The sequence below is a fragment of the Cucumis melo genome, chromosome 9, assembly GCF_025177605.1.
Source record: "Cucumis melo cultivar AY chromosome 9, USDA_Cmelo_AY_1.0, whole genome shotgun sequence".
Classification (NCBI taxonomy): Eukaryota; Viridiplantae; Streptophyta; class Magnoliopsida; order Cucurbitales; family Cucurbitaceae; genus Cucumis; species Cucumis melo.
Genome location: NC_066865.1, coordinates 20309672 through 20325820, shown reverse-complemented (window position 1 = coordinate 20325820; position 16149 = coordinate 20309672).

Genomic DNA, 16149 nt, shown 5'->3' with positions numbered 1-16149 from the left:
AAAACCAAGTTTTTAAAACTTAAAAAATGTCATTTTTAAGAATTTGTTTTTGTTTTTCAATTTGAGCTAAGATTTTAACTTGTGTACTTAAAAAAGATATAAATCATTGAAAGAAAATAATAGAAAATATGCTTAATTTTTCAAAAAAGAAAAATGAAAGTGTTACTAAATGACTTTAGTCGGTGAAGATATAGAAATATTAGAGATATCAATTAATGTAACAATACAAATTTAGAAAGGCAACATAAATGAATCAATATTACATTTGAATGAGAAATATCTTAAGAACATGAAAATATAGTTGGGAAAATCTTAAAAGAATTGAAAGTTATGACTTATACCAACAAATTGCATCTTACTTTTTAGTGGCTCAATCATATAGGAACTGCCAAATCGAAAACGCTTAGCTCAGAATAATTTTTTGTTAGATGACCTCCTAAAAATTTTCCTAGAGTGTTTGTAAGTGAGAATAAAACATTTTGAAAATACTCATATTGTTTTGTAGGGATAGTAATTCACTCTTAGAAGTCTCAAGACAAGCAAGAGTGGCGTTACCAAGATCACTAAGGACACAAGGGAGTGTTGGGGCTATCAAATTGTTGAATCTGAATCCTGAATCCTGCGCCTAGAATGTTATAATATTGATGTTAAATTCTTTAATTTATTGATACATCGATATATAGTTAATTTTGGGTGGAAGAAGAGGTGGTCTTAATCATTCTCCCAACTAAAATAGCTTTTAAAAAATGTAAATCTCTCCTTTCATCATCATCATTTCAATGAAAAGGAAGCATTCAACCTTCATTCATATTGATTTATATATATAAGATTCATTTTTCTGCATAAAGATTGGTGATAATAATGCTCACACAATTGCATCTCTGAATTAGCTTTTGTTTCTTTATTTTTTATTCTAAGTGTTCATTACTTTGTAGGCTTCAATTATGTGAACAAATGCAAACTCACCCTTTAATTTCTTCACCCCCCATTTCTTCTTTCACTTTCTGCAAAATGTTTGAGAGAGGGGAAGAGGAAAAGTTGTTTCTTTTCATTTCTTTAAATTTGTACATTAGATTATTGAGGGCTCCTTTCATCATCATCATCACTATTTTTATTATTATGCTTTTTAGGTTAATGATTATTTCTCAATTAAAATATTACGTCTGTTTCGATATCTTAGGACTCGCTTCGTTCTAGATGATCTACTTTCAAATGCTCTATTTTAATTTTTGTGCTTTCAATAAATCTTAAATTTAATTCTTACTAGTCGATCACTTGGTTTCACTTTACCGTGGAGTTAGTTCCTCCGAAAGTTTTTTTTATTATTTATTAGCATTCTCAAGCCAAAATCATATTTTAACCTTATTTATTTTTTTCAATAAAATAAAGTGTTCGAAAAACAAAATCATTACATGAAAAGGAGACTTAGATATATGAACATATAGTTCATCTAGTAGATTCTACATGCCAACTTGAGAGAGGTTAAGAACTCAAATGATTAAGATACGGTTAAAATAGAATTTTGGTTTCTATGAATTTTTTTCATTATACTTCTAATGCCCACATAAATTCTTAAAAACAATTATCTTGGTTTTCTTTTAAAACAAATTTGGATGATTTAATAATAAAAGCAAAGATTAGCATCTCTAACGAAACTACTACTTTGAATGGAAAACAGTCTCACCCATTCTTAAAAAATGGGAGAAAATGCATTAAAATAAGAACAAATAGTTAAATAAGTACATGCAAATATAACACAAAAGTAAAAGAACTTGCAGACATAACAAAATTTAAATCTAGCTCTCAAAGTTCATCGGTTCGCTTGTACGATTCTATTGTTAATATATTTTGATATATTGATAAATAGACTTAGTTATTATTCCTAAAAGTACAATTAACATCTACAATACAATAATCCAAATATGTCTTCACTGAATTTTATTATTTACTTGAAAAGTTAAAAGCTAATTTTGTAGACGCTCCTAAAATGAATAGATAAAAAAAAATAACAAAATGGTTATGGGAAGAAAACGAATATATATTCACTTTATGAAGAATTAGGGGAATCATTGTCCCACACATCACACCCCATTGAAAAGTTAGAGAAGAGAATGGAAGAAGAGAAGGGCAGAAGTGAAGGATTGATAGGTCAAAAGTTTAAAAAAAAGAAAACCAAAAGGACTAAAGACTAAAGAGAGAATAGGCAAATTTATTTGGAAAATTAGATAAAGAAGATCAAATGGTTGGTGTCCCATCCTTTCAAAATTCCCATTATTGCAATTACCTATAAACAATATATATATATATATATAAGTATAATAAACATTAGGGTTTTTTTGTAATTTTTAAATTAGTTTTCTTTTGCTAATTTCAATGTGACTTTTATGTTGGGTCAAACATAAACCTACCTAGCTGTTATTCATTAGGGGCATTCTTTAGGTGTTTGATTTGGTTATAAATTTGTGAAATCAAGAAAAAGAAAATAAAATTCCAATCTTCTCTTTTGAGGTATTATCTTTTCCTTTGTTGTTGAATAAGGAGATGGATAAACAAAAAAAAAAAAAAAAAGGTTTAAAAATAGTGGAATCTGCCTCAAAACTAAGATTTTGTAGGGTTTACTTATCTTGTCTTAAAGAGATGGATGAAATGGTAGATTTTTACTTTTTTCTTTTTCTTTTCCTTTTTTTGTTTTGAGAAAGATTCTACCCTCCTCTGCTGAGTTGAGTAGTGTAGTATTTGTTGACCCATATAATTTCTCGGAGAAAGATGGGTTTGTTTGATAGTGTTATTCTTTTTCTTCGTTTTTAGTGTCAATCGAGTATAAAGGATTTCAATCATAGATATCATCTTCCTTAACATTTAAGCCATTTAAGCTAAATTTTTGTTGACCGATATTATTCTGTGGATTAATTTGAAAACAACAAGTTATTTTAACTATTTTGATAATCACCCAAACATGCCCTAATTTGAGATGGCTAGGAAAGAAGAAATAAGGGTTTGTGTAATAATATTTGGTTTTTTAAAAATGATTTTATAAGCATTACTTGGTGGCTTTATCCATGGTTCTTTCTTTTGGTATTTACTTTTTTACAATGTTTTCAAAATATAAGTTAATTAAGTTTTGAAGATTAAGAAAAATATAGGCGATGACTATTTTGTTTTTTATCTTTAAAATTAAACTTAATTTTTTGCATTTTTCTATAGTAATTTGATTACATTTTTTTTATTAAAATAGTTGAATTTTTAGCTAAATTTTAAATAAAAAATAAATTTTTTAAAACTACTTTTTTTTTTGTTTGATTTTCATATGTAAAATGTAGATAAGAAAGTAAGTAATTTAGAGGTGAAAACTAAAAATGATATTTACATACTTAACTTTTAAAAACTAAAAACCAAAACTTAAATATTACGGAAGAGTCCATAGATTACTGAAAACTTTGTCTTCGTTCTTAAAATGTAACTAAAAAATCAATTAAGTTTCTAAACTCTATCGCAACAAACAATGAAAAAAATATATTATATATGAACTTGTTTTTTAAGGTATAGTTTCTAAGAAAACAAAATGTTAAATGATAATCAAAACAAACCCAAAGTAAACTTAGATCGAAAACTATTATTAATTTATGACCTTGGTTTATATTACAAATTTTTTATAATTATTATCGTGTAGTGTCATGTAATTTACAATATGTTATAAAACAAAAATATAAAAGTTTATTAGTTGAAATACTAATGTTTATTTTTAAAGTCCAAATATATACTGTAAATATAAAATTATATTAGTTGAACTCGATTGAAAATGATAAGATAATGATAATATGAATTGTCAATTAAACGCATGTTTTCTTTCTATTAATTTATTTTTGATCTTTTTGTTAATCCTAGTTTAATTATATATTTTTTCACTCTTTGGTAAACAAACAAGAGGGAGAGATCATTCCCATAACATAAATTTATTTTTATTAGCTATGATGCTATGTGATTGAAATTAGTCTACAACTTAAACCTATCAACATAAATTAATTATATATTAATTTCAATCAAAAGGCTAGAGATCTAAATTTTCACTCGCATTTGAAATCAAGTTTTATAAAAACCAACCTCCTCCCTTTTACATTTACAGTATCTAGTGCTAATAATTAAGTCATTTACACCTCTTTCGATTTACTTAATTTTTAATTATTGTAAATGAAAAAGTGTTAAAAATAATTACAAAATATGCCAAAGTTTTAGATTCTATTATTGATAATAAAGATTTATACAATGATAAAATCTAAAATTTTACTATAATTTATGAATATTTTGTTCATTCTATTATATTATATTATATTATATTATATTATGGGCTAGATTGCCAAACTTTGAAATTTGAATACATTTTCATAATCTCTTTTATATTAAACGTTTCTATATTTATAATTTTTTTAAAAACAAATATCAAAGTAAATAGTTGCTAATATTGATTCTCATTTTATGATTTTAATGTAAAAATATGAATTTTATGACAGTTGAGTTAAAATTCGTGACTCTTTTTTATTTTGGCTAGTTATAATAGGTAACTAATTTAAAAATAATAAAATATATAATAATATTTTAAAAATATAACAAAGTTTATCATTGTAAACTACTATTGCTTAATGATAGACCAATACTTTCAACTTGCTATATTTATAATTTTTTAAAAATGTTACTATATATGTAAATTTTTTTAATTTTATTATTATATTTGTAACTATCACTTTCTTTTTTAATTTTATTATTATATTTGTAACTATCACTTTCTAGCTTAACGATAACATTGTAATGTGATTTTAAAGTTTAAAACATTCAAACATTGATCATATTATTCTTGAAATAGAAAAATATCATGAAAAAAAAAACAACATTGAAGAATTAACGTCGATACTCAGATAAATTTTTCTCTCCTTTTTTTTTTAGTCTAAGATGATGATGAAATGGGACAACCATTTTTTCCCTTTTCATTTAAAAAAATCCCTTTAAAATCTAGTGAAAATAAATAAAAAATATATATATATAAAGAGTATAAATGATAATTTATATTCATAGTTATTATATAATAATGTAAAGAGTTGAAGTATAGAGATGTAAGGGACAAAATCCCTTTCTCAAAGTCTTTATATAACCATCAACCATATATTACAAATATATAATTAAAATTATTTGGTAAGATGTCGCCATATTACAGATTAGTTTTCTTTTTTCTTTTTTCTTTTTTCTTTTTAGAACAAGAAATATAAATAAATACTATATAACAATAATTTGTGACATACAAATCATTAATTCAAACCATATTTGTGGGTTTTTTTTATTATCCATCAACATAAAGAAATTTGAGTGTTCCATAAATCGCTGGACATAAATTCAACTCTTCTAAGGTGATAGTTTGGTGATTTCTTTAAAAAAAAATTTGTTCCCCTTTTTTGAGCTTTTTCTTTTCTATGAGATGTGACTTTTCTGTAAGATTTTTACTTTAAATTCCTATTTTAGTTTTAAAAAAAAAACTTAAATTTTTTCTATTATAAAGTGTTGAGTTTACTTAAAATTAATAAAAGAGATAGGACTAAAAAAACAAACCAAAAAGATAATAATAAATAAAGCCAGATTCAAAAGTACGGTGATAGTTGCAATCAAACACTCAAGTTGTCAAAGGATAAAAATTAACTCTCAATTTTATATACAAATATTAAAATTGAACTTTAAAAAATTAGAGCTCAACTAATAAAAATTGAACCCTTAAATAAGTTTTTATCATTTGAGGTCCGATTTCTATAATTATTCTAAATTTGAAGATCCAACTTTATCACTCATATAAGTTTGAGGGTTTAGTTTTTATATATGAAAGTTAAATATAAGTTTTTATTATTATAATACTTCTTAAGTAATTTTTGTAATTTGTTCTAAAAACTAAGTTTTTTTTACTTAGCTATACTAATGAGAAATGTTTGTAACTTTTTTCTATGCAACGAGAAAGTTGAATGGTGGTATTGACCTTTTTAATGATAATCAATACTTCTCTAAGCATTACTTAGATAGATAATTAGAAATTGAAGTAAATATAATACTATATCGAAACCAAACCATGTCATTTTATCAAAGGGAGAAGAATGAGATTATTAATTTAAGTCTTGACATATGAGTAATGTATGATAACTGTGTAAAGAGAATTAAATAAATAAAAAAAAAAAGCGTTAAACTTTTAAGTTTGTGGTAGATAGGTTCCCTATCAATTTTATGTCTAATTAAGATACAAAATTGAAAATTCAAAAATCTATTATTGGATACTAATTTAAAAGTTTAAGAACAAATAATCAGAGAATTATAAAATATAAATTTAAAAGTTCATAAATCTGAATTTTTTAAAGCAAATTTTTTCCGACCAAACTTATATATATATGTATGTATGAATTATTGTAGGAGGAGTTGATTTGAAGGGACCTAAAGAAATGAAAATGGATAATAGATGAAGGAATGGAGAAAGACTAGATGAATAGTCTTTTTAAGAGAAAAAGATGGGTATGGGGTGCAAACAAAATCTAAAAGTTGAGAAATAAAAAATTAGAAGAAGAGATGGGTTTTAAAAATAAAAGCATGCACTAGCTAGTGTAAGGCACATTTTGAATAAAGATTACTTGTAGAATTAAGGAGGGGGAAAAAGGTTGTGGTTAATTAGTGTAAATAAAAGATATTAATTTATGTTGATATACTTTGGTTAATGTTTGATTTTGAATTTGTTTTAGATATATGAATTTCTCAAAATGATGATTTGTTCCATATTTAGAATTAAATGAGAGGGGGGATATTGGAAGTCAATGCAAATTCATTCAAAAGGAGAATAGAAAAGCAAAAGTGAAAGCAAAGAGAGTGGGAAAAGTAAACAAAAATAAAGGAAAAGGGGACCAAAGAGAGGGCATTGTCCCCTTTCTTTGAAATGCCCTCAAATTGCATGTAATCATTGCAATTCCTTCAAAAAAAAAATGAAATTTGCTACAATTACCTTCCTTTATACCAATAACATAGGAAACAATTTTATTACTCAATCAATTTAAATCTTTCCTACTATAATCACCTTTCAAATAAATTATAGATTAATTAATTGTCAAATGTGCGTGGTTTTGTTCAAATTTTGATTATATACAAAATGGACGATTCTCACAAAAATTCTAACTAAGAGTTGAAATTGATTGAATTATGAAAGTTTTGGGGTTAAGTTGATATCATTAAAAGTTCCATATGAGTTTTTTCTAAAGAGAATGTAAATGGAGTCTATAAATTGATATGCAAACAAAAGTTCAACGTTTAAATTGGTACAATGATAAATTTAATAAGGGTTTAAATTGATATAAAAACATCTGTCACAGTGAATCTTACCCTCAAACTATCTCTGAAAACCCTCTCAAGAATTTTAGTTACAAATTTAAATTGAAACGGTTCCTAAACTTTTGATAGTGACTAGTATAAACTATAAAATCATAAGATGCTTGAAGCAAAAGTACACTTCTCCTCAAAATTCCTATGAATTATTTACGACGAAACCACTGAAAAAGAACGTGAACTTTATTGATATATAGACAGTAACTATTATAAAATCGTTATGACCCGATAACATAAACTAGGGAATTGTCCTTATAAGCCAAAGTTCGTCCATGACTTTATTCAAGAAAGCTAGTAAGCATCACATGTACTCATAGGTTTAGGATATTTACTTGAAATATCATTATCCTACTGTACACTATGATTGATTACTCTTTTGTATTTTATACCCATGCTTTCTTATGGTAATTTTTTAAATAAGTCCAATTATTTTCCTCTCCCTTAAAAAAAAAATAGTTACACCCCCAAGTTTAGGAGTAGGAATGAACAAAGATGAGAAAATATGACTAAAAAAAACTTAAAAGAACTTAAAGTTAATATTTTTACCAATAAAATGTACATTCCTTTTCAATAACTCTTACGTAGGATGTTCTAGGAAAATTTTCTTAAGGTGCATGTAAGAAAATAAAACAAGTTGAAAGGACCTATACATGTTAATTTGTGATGATAACTTTCACTCTTCGAAGTATAATTATTCAAGACAAGCAAAGAACAAGTAGCTATCGTTACTAGATTGTAACATATGCAGGAGAATATCGAAGCCAATGGATATCAAATTTGAATTTCAAATCCTAGACTTGAGATATATATTACAAAATCATAAAATGTGAATATGGCGTTAACAACAATACATTTCATCTCCATGAATTAGTTTTGATCAATATCTTACTATTAAGCTTTGAAAATAATAACTACCCCTCAAAATATGAAAGCAACTTAAAGGTATTAATATTTGTCATTATATCACAATATCATTCTCTATTTAGTTCATCCATTCCCACCGAACTTTAAGGTAGAATTTGAATTTGAAGTTCTGTCAAATTAATTGTGTGATCAAAGTTCAAATGTGAGAGGTTAACAACTTGCCCCCAATTTTAGAATAAAAAGTTGATTAACCTAAATTCATATTTTCTAATTCAAATAAATAAATATGTCTACTTAATAAACATTTCCACCTCTCTTTTTTTATTATTTGTCAATGTATTTATGATATATATCTTAAGTCTTAAACCATATGTTTCCAAACAAAACCAAGTTTTTCATACTTTTTTAGTTATACTAAAAATTGGTCATAGGAACACTAGAAACCCCAATTCCATTTTTTATTCTTTACAAAAACAAAAATTAGTCAAAAGGATCGTTTCAAATCTTAAAACCAATATTTGTTTTAATCTAAACCTATGTGGATTAATAAAGGGAGACAACAAATTAAAGAATAAAATAATGAAACTTGAATAACAAATTAAGAGTATTTCCATTTCATATTTATGTTAATTGATTGCATTTAAATAATGTCTTACATACATTTAGTAAAAATCATAGGGAAATGACAATTATAGTATTCTAGTTTGAGTTATAAGTGATATTATAATTAAAATAGTTAAATTATATAATAATTATAAAAAACAAATGTCATAGGTCAGTATATAATTCGTCAATATAATGAATAAGATAGGGAATATTTCTAGTACTAGGATGGATTGAAAAATTTTCATAATATATATTCATTGGTAACTATTTGTATAGTGTTATAAGAAAAACATTTAAGAAGAAGGGAGCAAAGTCTATAAAAGAGAGCATGAAAAATATGGTTAACCGACTTTTAATGTGAAAATAATATGAAACATTAATAACAAATTAAAAGCAATGTTCTTCCACCTACCCATCAAATTATTTATAATAATTTTCCACTATTATTTTCTTCCCAATTTAAAGATGGAATATTGTTAATATATCACTGGTCACACGAGATTTCAGAAGAAATTTAATTCGTGGAATCGAACTTTGTATTGATTTATGTATTGTGGATACAATCTCTAATATTTACTCCTTTGATTCTTTCTCTCGAATACAAAAAGTAAAATTTAAAACTTCGTGGTCTTTGATCTTCAAGAAGTTGTAACTACAAGTCAATTCAAGCTTCAATCTTCTGGAATTCAAGGAAAGTTTGATCTTCCAAGTCTTCGATCTTTCAGAAGGTTGATTTTTGAGGTTGATGATAACTTGCACGTCTTGAGAGTCTTCAGAAGTTTTTGTCTTCAATTCTTCAGAGCTTCGATTCTTCTCTTCAATCAAAGGTCCCCTCAAGATGAATGAGAAGGTCTCTATTTATAGAGAATCTCGATGGGCTTTAGGTGGGCTTGGGCCCATTTGCTTGTTGGGCGGGCTTAGGCCTGGGCCCATCTGCTTGTTGGGTTTGGGCTTGGACCCATCTGCTTGTTGGGCTTGAGCTTGGACCTGTTTTCTTGACAGGCTTAGGCTCGGACCCATTTGCTCGATCGGTTTGGGCTTGGATCCATTTGCTTGGTGGGCTCGAACTCGACCCACTTATTTGCGCAAGCTCGGGTCCATTATTTCTTTGGCCCAATTTTTTTTAAGGCCTTGAACTAGGTTGGGTATGAGAAAACTTGACTACCTAAATCCAATCAAATTATAATTATCTCAATTTTGCTGTGATGACGTGGCGTGATTTAATTGGTCAAAATTTCCTGTTCAACAATCACCCATTGGAAAAAATGAAGTAGTAGTAGTAGTGTTAATTTACGATAAGGGTTTTTTAGTCAATGATATACAGAAGCTACATAGTTTCGAGATTGTTTTCAAATATAGCAAAAAATTTATAAATATAGTAAAGTTTTAGCTTAGTAAGTCTAAATATTTTCAATAATTTTGTAATTTAAAATAATTTTTCTGATTTAGATATATGTGTTAGAATGAATTAAAGCTATATTCGATTTTTTTTTTTCCATTTGTTGTTTGTTGTTGTTGTTGTTTTTTTTTTTTTTTTTTAATTTCATGTTGACAAATTAAATGAATTGTAAAAAAAATAAAAATTAGAAATTGATCTAAAAAAATTATTATGAAATGTATTAGAAACTAGAAATGCAAATGATATTAAACAATTTAGGACTGGTTTGTCTGAGGAATTGTCATGACATTTCAGACATTAATTATTCTTGTTTGTTTTACGGGCTTTCAGATTTTAAAACTAAAGATATTATTTTTTCAAGAAACATTAGAATCCACCTAACATGCTCCAAACCGGTGGGATATTTATATCTAGAAAATGAATGAAGCTCGATTAATTAATAAATTAATATAAATTAATCGTTATTGTTATTTTTAATTCATTACTAAATATAAATATATTATATCTTAGCTATATAAAACTATTTAATATAAGATTGTATAATCGATTTTAATTAAATTATTTTTTTATTAAATAAAATAATTTAATTAATAACATCCAATTTGATGACTATATTACTTATTCTCTTCTATTTCATTAAATAATTATAATTTATTTAGTTTTTGGTTCTATATATAAATTAGTAAATCAAATACATTCTCTTAACTATCAAACATTAATTATCTTGTATATTCAAACACAGACATTAATTACTTCAAACATTTAAAATCTAAACACTCAAATCCACATTTAGTACTATCGATACCAATAAAACAATATATTTGCAATCCAAAAGATATATTAATATTTTTTAAAAAACAAAAATCGATAATTACCATAGACCATTAAAAAGATTAATAAGTGTGATGTCCATTGGGTTATATATGTTGGAATTGACATATAAGATTTTGGTATTGTATTATAAATGGATTTGTAGGTATGGGGGAATAATCCAAGTGTGAGTAAATATATATACAATAATTAGAATTATAGCACATGAAAGAACATGTGACATGTAAATCTCTACCACAATATATTCTTCAAGCTCGTGTAATGTTTTTTTTTTTTTTTTTTTTTTTTAAATTTTAATTTTAATAATTGGAGTCCAAATATAAAATTAAATTTTCATTAGAAAAGTAGTTGTATATATTTATATACCACAATGTATCAAATTTGATATTGTTAATAAATGGTATTAAATATAATTAGAATTTGCATGAAAGAGAGACCTACCCTAACATCATATTGTGGATATGTAACTTATTTATATCACAATAACTACGTAGCCAATTCAATTAGTTTTAAAACCAAAATAATAATAATTAATAATTAAAAGCTTCAATAAGTTTTTTTTTTTTTTTTATATATATATATATATTACAATATGAGTTTTAAAAATAGATAATTAAAAAAATGGATACAAATTAAACCCAAAAGCAGTAACTAAATATATTCTACTCTTCTTCTTCTTTTTATAAAGTAATTCTCCTATTCTCACCTAAACTATTTATAGTCTTCCAACATAATTATTTTTTCTTTAAATTACAATAACTTAAACATTCAAATTTTCATATTTTTTAATGGAAATGTGATATAATTTATGTTAAATTGTGAGTTCTTTAATATCTAAATTTTAAATTTTGGATTTATTGATTTAGTCCTTTAATTTTTTTTAAGAAAAATGAATTCATAGATATTAAAGTTTTATTAGATTTAATTTCAAATTTCCTTAATTTTTCAAAATTTACATAGAGATAGAAAAATATTGTAGTATGTACTTTTCAAAAGTTTAAAATCACATCGACACAAATTTTGTAGTTTAAAAACTAAACTTATAATTAACTAATAATTTAAAATGAGATACATAGGTAATTAAATATGAAATAATTTTATTACAAAATCCAAAAAAGAAAAGAAAAACATTGTTGTATAGTTCATAGGCATGAATCAAGAGTTTGTTTCAATAAGTATTATTAGTTTGGGAAACTCATGTGGGGCATATTCAAATGGGTGTGTGCATCATCATCATCATCATCATCACACAATCGTCCACTCTTCAAATTGGCATGTTTCCATAATCATTTTACACACACATATATATATTCAATTTTTTTTTAACGATGTGAGGAGAAAGGGGAAAAAAAGCAAGAAGCTTGCTACTATCCGTTGGTGAGGAGCTTATTATGGGTGCCATGCTAATTTAACTTAAATATGTTTTATAAGATGGAAGACAAGAATCGAACCTCTCTATTCTTGAGGTTGATAATACTAACACTATAATTGTCATTGAGTTAAAAAGTATTTGAGAAAATGTTATTCGTGAATATATTATTTAAATATAAAATTAAATTTATGTATAATATCTAAGACTCTAATTAGTAGATATGTGAATTTTTTTGATTAAAATAAAGTTAATTCTTTTTACAAATATGTTGCATATTATTGTGTGGGATGTGGGTGATCTCGAGGTTGATAATATACTTTCGTTATGACAATGAGTTGTGCTAAATTTGATTTTGAAGATTGTTTTGAAGGACAAAAACTTATTCGTGAAAGAATATATTTAAATTTAGATATAAAATTAATTTTTATGTGTAACGAGACTATTAAGTTGTAGATATGTGAATTTTTTAAAATTTAAAAGGCAATTTTTTCTTGAAAAGAAAAGAAATAAAAATCGAATATAAAATTAAAAGTTTAAATATCTATTAATCATTTTTTAAAAGAATTTCAAATTGCAATAACATAAAATTAATAGTGTAAAAGCTTATTAGATATATATTGTAGTTGAAAATTGTGGTCTCTGATTGTATTTTAACCATATACTTTAGGATTTTTTTTTTTTTTTTTTGTTATTTCATATATATTCTTTTAGGATAGTTGATTATTAATATTAATTACTTGTTTGTGTTGAAAAATAAATATGATTAAGATGGTTCAACTATTTAATTTTATTTAAATTTTTCGGTGTGTTATTTCAATAGAAGTCAAAATGGAGGGAATTCATTGATAATTAAACATTTTTAGATAATTTGTCAATTTTCTGAAAGCCTAAAAACATCCAAAGTTTTTTTTTTTTTCCTTCTAGTTTGAGTATTGATAAACATTTCATGAAATTAAGGTTTTTTTTTTTTAAATCTTTAATTGAATTTTATTTCTTTTTTTAGAATAATATTTTTTACTTAAACATCAACGATAAGTATTTCATCTCAATTTCAAATCAAAACATTTTTAAAATTGACAAAATATTGAATCAATTTATAAAATTATTTTCAAATTTAATAAAATATTAAAACTATTTATAAAATAGAGTAAAATCTATTCATAATGATTCTCCATCCAAATCTTGTACAACAAATCTAAAAAAGAAAAACTACTAGAAATTATATAAAAATACTTAATTAGATATAATAGCATAAGCTTAATTTATTATTATTACTTATCTTTTAAGAAGTTCAACTTCAAATTAATTATTTATTTAATATGGTATTTCATCAAATAAATATTTCATCAACCTATCAATTTTTATGGTTTTTTTTCATAAATAAAAATTAAATTTGATATTACCAATTATGAGCTTAGAATTCAACTAGTAGCCTTAGACCATCGACTAAGAACATTTAATTTTTATATATATATATAGTAGAAACATTGATTATACATATAATATATGACCAACAATATTTTTCTTTTTAACTCTTTTATACAAATTAACTACTAAAATTCGAAAAATCTTTAAAAGAACGTAGCTAATATAAGTCGGTGAACTTTACCATAAATATCAATGACTTTCCTTTAATTTTTTTTAAATACAACACTCATGGAAATTACAATCTTGTTAAATTAATATCAATCTTTTTTTAAAAAAAAAAAATTAAAAAGACAGAAACAAATTGCCTTAATATTTATTAGCTTAGAGAGGGAAGAGAGAAAGTAGTTTAATTGCATTTGTACGTATAATGATTTTTGTGCAAAAATTAAGCAATATACTTTGGTAAATAATTATAATTAATTATGTTACTAATTATTAAATTGTATGATATTCATATCTTTGCAACCAAGCAAACCCAAATAAATAAATAAATAATAAAAATGGGGTCCCAAAATCAATCCAATTAATTGTGCCGTTGCCACTTAATTAAATTAAAATTTTCAATATCTCATTTTGTAAGTCACCAAATTTGAATATTATCATCCAAAAAGATGCATTGTGAGCACATAATATTGGACCATTCAAAATCCAAAAAATAAAAATAAAATAGAAAATAAAGGTGGCCCAATTTTTTTTTTCAACTATATATATCCTAATTTTAATTAAATATAAGTACAATTTCTTTTTTTTTTTAATGTTTTGTGCCGACCATGTTCTATTATTTAATTTTTAAGTGAAAAATCTAGACTATTCTACATCAATGTGATACTAATTATTTACAATAATTCCTCTTTAACAAAAATGTATAAATACTATAATCTAACAAGCTTTCACATATATGCAATATTGATTCATAGGTCTTCCATCAGTTTTGTATTGTAGTTTCTAAAACAAATCTACATTATAATATAGTATGATAAACCTAATTTAGGAAAGTAAAACAATGTGTTTTCAACTTCTTCCAAAAGAAAGAAAGAAATAAAAACATGCCCATCGAATTGGGAATGTAATAGCAAGTTGTAATCTGGAAATTACATTATATCTTCAGAATTAATATATTTTCTTTTCTTTTCAAATTAAATATCTTGCTCAATTATTATTATTGATTCATACTCTCTCTTTAATTTTGTCAAAGAGAGTAAAAGAAATAAAAGTTTTGGAGGGAAACAGACATTTGCTTCCAACTTTAATAAACACATACCACACCCTTTCACTTTAATGCTTCCCTTCCAAATATTACCAAACCCTAAAATATCAATGCAATTTTTTTCCTAATTTATATAAAAATTAGTATGATTATTTAATCAATTTTCAATAAAAATTAACATCAAAGGTCTAAATTTAAGATTTATTAAAAGTACACAAATTAAAATAACAAACTTCAAACTAATGAAACCAAAATGATATATATTCTAACCTATTTACTTAAAATTCCTATTGCTCTAATTCACTTCTTTAATTGTACTTTCATTATTCTAATCATTTTTTTTAACAAAACAACAATCGGCTAGGAATTTAAAAGTCTTATTAAAAATGTGAAAGATAATAAATATATATTATTGAGAGCTACAATTTAAAATGTTATAAACTAAACTCAAAATTTTCATCAAAATTAAATATGACTTAAATTACTATATATATATATATTTTATGATGTGAATGCAGAAATATGTTAATGTCAAATGTTGATATTGAGACTATATATATTGCGTTAAATATTAAAAACTTATATCAATATGTTTGGACTTTTGTTTTTTAGTTTTATTTTAGGAATGACCTAAATTTTAGGTGCATAAGTTGTTGACCCTTTGTCATGGTATGTACACACTAAGATCATGTTAATGATCGTTTCTCACAATTTTTAATGAGAATGAAATTGAAGTTATAATTTATATAATAGTACTGTTATGGTCACACCGCTGTGGTTTTTCCTCCCTCTTTCGAACTTTCCTCATCTCGAGCTTGTACTTTGTCAATACGATAGAGTTCTTCCACCCTCCCTCTCATGCTCCTCCTCACTCTCTCATGCTCCTCCTTCATTAAGAGTGCAAATAGATAGGAGTGAGTATGATAGATCGAAAAACCAAGTCAATTGACCAAACTAAAGTCGATCGGTTGGAAAACAAAAGGAGTCGATCGATGTCGATTTCAGAAAATTTTAAATCGAGAATTTACAAAAAAATATTTATAAGTGTTA